The sequence below is a fragment of the Tenrec ecaudatus genome, chromosome 2 (assembly GCF_050624435.1).
Source record: "Tenrec ecaudatus isolate mTenEca1 chromosome 2, mTenEca1.hap1, whole genome shotgun sequence".
NCBI classification, from domain to species: Eukaryota; Metazoa; Chordata; class Mammalia; order Afrosoricida; family Tenrecidae; genus Tenrec; species Tenrec ecaudatus.
This window is the reverse complement of record NC_134531.1, coordinates 3897894-3901951: the sequence shown is the minus strand read 5'-3', so window position 1 is coordinate 3901951 and position 4058 is coordinate 3897894. Positions and strand designations below refer to the sequence as shown.

At 44.0% G+C, this 4058-nt stretch overlaps 1 pseudogene; it reads right to left on the bottom strand.

Moving 5' to 3' along the window:
- Nucleotides 1–1548: 1548 nt before the first annotated feature.
- Nucleotides 1549–3006, bottom strand: LOC142440692 (G2/mitotic-specific cyclin-B1 pseudogene; annotated as a pseudogene).
- Between the last annotated feature and the right edge of the window lie 1052 nt (nucleotides 3007–4058).

The window sequence follows — 4058 nt, the reverse complement described above, 5'->3', positions numbered from 1 at the left end:
GATTCAAAGGAATGCAGAAGATTGATGAGTAAGTGTAATGGAATTCTAACAGGATTTTGAAGCCAAACAGCGTTAAGACCGCCAAAGAAGTAATAATGAAATTTAATATATGAAATGGTTTTATTCATCTTCCAGTTTGAGAACTCCTTAGGCACAAAGTGGATTATGTCTCCTCCATTGTAATCCCACGTGATTTAGAAAAAATGTTCCATTTTGTTTCTCTACTACCTGTAACATAGGTTACCACATACAAAGGCTAGAATGGCTTTTAAATAAGTCCATCTGTTCTCCTCTCAGGCTAGGCTGACCTTACAGCCCCTGCACCACAGTTCAAACATGTGTTCATGGAGCGCTCAATGAACTCTGTGTTGGGAAATCACATTTAATGTAATCCCTACTTGTATTCAGTGTTACTCATCTCTCAGTGATCTCTGACATTGTAGATGGTATTTTCTGAGGAGACAGAACAGTTGTGTTGAATGCTAACGATTTTCCATTCTGGAGGAAATCTAGAAAAATGTGTACTACAGGCTTGAGACCTCATTTTCTAACCTCCCCTCCCCCCGCAAACAAGTATTCATTCCCCTTATCCCACCGAGGCGTCCACATTACTGTGAAGACAGTTCTCTCTCCTCTCCTCTTCCACACGGACTCAGGAGTCACCCAGACGATGTGCCATCTGAAACATCAACCAAAAGACTCATGCCTTGCATTGCTAATACTGCTCAATTCAGTGCATCCACTGGAGCCAGGCAACCCAATCCTGGACAGAGTTGTGTGACATCAAGGACCTCAGGCTTGCGTTTGTCGGAAACTCCACACACGCTCACCGTGGGTTGTCATTCATGTTGTTTCTCCTGCCTGGCATGCTCGTCTCCTTCCTATTTGCCTGGGTAGCCTGGCTGGCATCCCTCCAAGTCTGGGAGACATCGGAGTGCTGCAGGAAGCCCTGTTCTCTCTCGGCGTTATCAGTTTTGTTGGTTTACTGGTTCTTTGTTCATTATCTGTGTGTCCTCCTTGTGGTCGTTGAGCACTGTGGCCACTAGGAAATGCATCTGCAGTTGAATGGAAAGGTGTCACTGGTGAAGAACCCACCCTGAGCCTGGAAGACTTAGAGTTGAAATAAATATGTCAAGTATTAAACATTTCCATTTTCATCACACAGAAAACTAATGTTTATAGTAGATTGGGTGAAATAAAATCTATTAGTAAAATCAATTTCACTTATTCTGATTTTTCCTTAAATTAATTTAAGAAAATGTAATTTAAAAATATAACACAATGACTATTTTTTTTAAAAAACTGCATACATGGCTAGGGATGTAGCTCTGTTGTGCACTAGTTTAGCACATTGCAGATATATATTTTTGATATGAGATAAATGATTAGGCTCTTAATAGCTTATAGCATAGCTGCACGTAAGATATATGATGTAGGAGTGACAAGGGGTCCTTCTAGTAGTTGGAGGACCAGCAAAATTGATTGTGACCAACAAAATAAGTCTATTTTTGCTGGTCTCAAATAGTCTTTTTTTAAAAGAGCCATAGACTTTATTAAATGTAAGTGTATCATACAATATGTACAGATAGCACATAGTGCCAATTTTATTTGTAGATATTAAAATATTCCAACTCAAGTTCAGAAGTTACACCTTGGCCAAAGCCTTGGCTAGATCTTGAACGATGGCAGAGTTCAGCTGTGCTAGAGTGCTGATCTTTGCATGTTTAGATGTTGCATATTTGTTCTTGATAGTCATGTGCTTTGTAAGCCCCTGATTCACCATGACTAAATTCTTAGCCAGGTGCTGCATAACAGGATAAAGAGATTCTTCGGTGTATGACAAGTAATGCTGCAGAGTTGGTGTCCATTCACTATTATCAAGAATATTCAGTGCTAAGCAAAAGGCTCCTGCTGCGATCTGAGAAGGAGGAAAGTGCGCCATGTCAAACAAAGTTAGTTCCATCAGGTATTTGGCCAAAGTATGTTGCTCAACATCCACCTCTCCAACCTTGGATGCTCTCCGGAGGAAGTGCAGGGGCAGAGGGCACCCCAGGCCAAAGTTTAAAGCCATTCAAATCTTCATTTCCATCTCTCTGATCTGGTGCTTCGTGTAAGTGTGATCAGTCACAAATGCAAAGCCACCGATTTCTGGAGGGTACATTTCTTCATATTTGCTTGCAATAAACATGGCAGTGACACCAACCAGCTGCAGCATCTTCTTGGGCACACAGTTATTCTGCATGAACCGATCAATGATGGAAACAGTCATGTACATGGTCTCTTGCAGCAACCTGAATTTCATTTGAACTTGCACTAGCCAGTCAATAAGGATGGCTCTCACATTTCCAGTGACTTCCTGACCCACTAGGTGTTTCGGTTTGACTGGTTGGTCTTCCTCAAGTTGTCTCAGATAACCATAAATATCTTTCACATATTTGCTACAAAGGTTTGGATCAGCTCCATCTCCTGCATCCACATCACTCACTGCAAGAATTACGTCAGAGAAAGCCTGACACAGGTATTCTTCTGCAGGGGCACATCCAGATGTTTCCACTGGGCTTGGAGAGGGAGTAGCCACCAAAATAGGCTCAGGCAAAAGCTTTTCTTCTTTAACAGGCTCAGGTTGTGGCTCAGGCTCAGCCAAAGGTGCCTTTTCCAATGATTTTGATACATTTTTGGCCACAACTTTCCCAGCTGCTGACGTTTTTACATCCTTTTTCAGAATCATTTTGGCCTGGGGCTGTTCGCTGACTTTGTTACCGATGTCTCCAAGGGCGATCTGTGGCCTCAGCATGGGCTTGGAAGCGGCACCAGTGGCCATAGGCACTCGCTTGGCGCCTGCAACACCCATGGTCTTCGCCTTATTTTCAGTATTTATCTTCGTGTTCCTGGTGACTCGGAGAGCCATGGCTTCCTCTTCCCCAGGCAGGAATTCCGAGGGGAAACGCAGAAGGCGGCAGCCCCAGGCACGCTGGGGACCAGAAGCGCCGGCAGAGCAACAGCCGTTCCTCCGCAGTGCGCCTCAAATAGTCTTATATTAAGGAGGCATGGAAATGATGATGATGACTATTTGGGTGGAAGTGTACAGAGCAAACTTGTTTTCCATTCAATCATTTATACACATTTTGTTTCCAGATGTTGATCACCACTCCCTCAATATAACAGCACTCTGCCCCTCTCCATTCAGGGACCCCACTCTCATTCCTCCTTGGTCTCTGGCCCCTTCTGCCTTCTAAGCTTTGATTTGGGAAAATGCTGCCCTTTGGTCTCATATGGTGGTTTGTACTGAGAGGTGCATCCCCATGGTAGTTACATAATCTGTTGTCAATTTGAGACTCTAAGAGTGAAGGCGTGGAGTATAGCCTGTCAATCAGGCCGCAGCTTGGTGACTTCATTTGGAGGCACTAAGGAGATAAATAGCTCGCTGGAGGCAGGACAGATACCCTCTCTGCTTTGTCTTCCTTCTGACAAGCCACATGGAGCTACGCTCCAGCCCCGGAGCTGAAGGAACCACGTGGAGACCCCTGCCAGTGCTGAGATGCTTACGCCGCCACTGGCCCTAGGAGACTTTTCACCCACTGGCCATTATCTTCTTGTATTTGGCATCATTGCCTGTGTTGTGTGAGTCTGAAGAGGAATTTATAGCTTGGTATCAGACATATGGGCTAATATCAAACTTATGGACTTGATCTGAACTGGATTCACATGTTTTCTCTGTATTCAGTTGTTCTTGTATATAAAACTCTTTCTTATACACATATGAGTGTCTCTGAATTTGATTCTCTAGTCTACCTGGACTGACACAATTCCTCTCTCATGCTATTGCCCACTTTACAGGCTGTCTAGTGTTTAACTGTCCAGGAAGAAGTGCACGGGGAATACGCCTTCTAAGGAGAAGGGATGATGGTGAGACTTTGTCACTCATGTCTTTTGGTCTTGCTAGTAGAAGGTCCAGTCCCTGGAGAAGGAATTCCTGGTTGGCTAATCTGTTGTTGTGGTTAGGTGCTCTTGACTTGGTTCTGACTCAGAGTGACCCTGTACACAACAGCACAAAACCT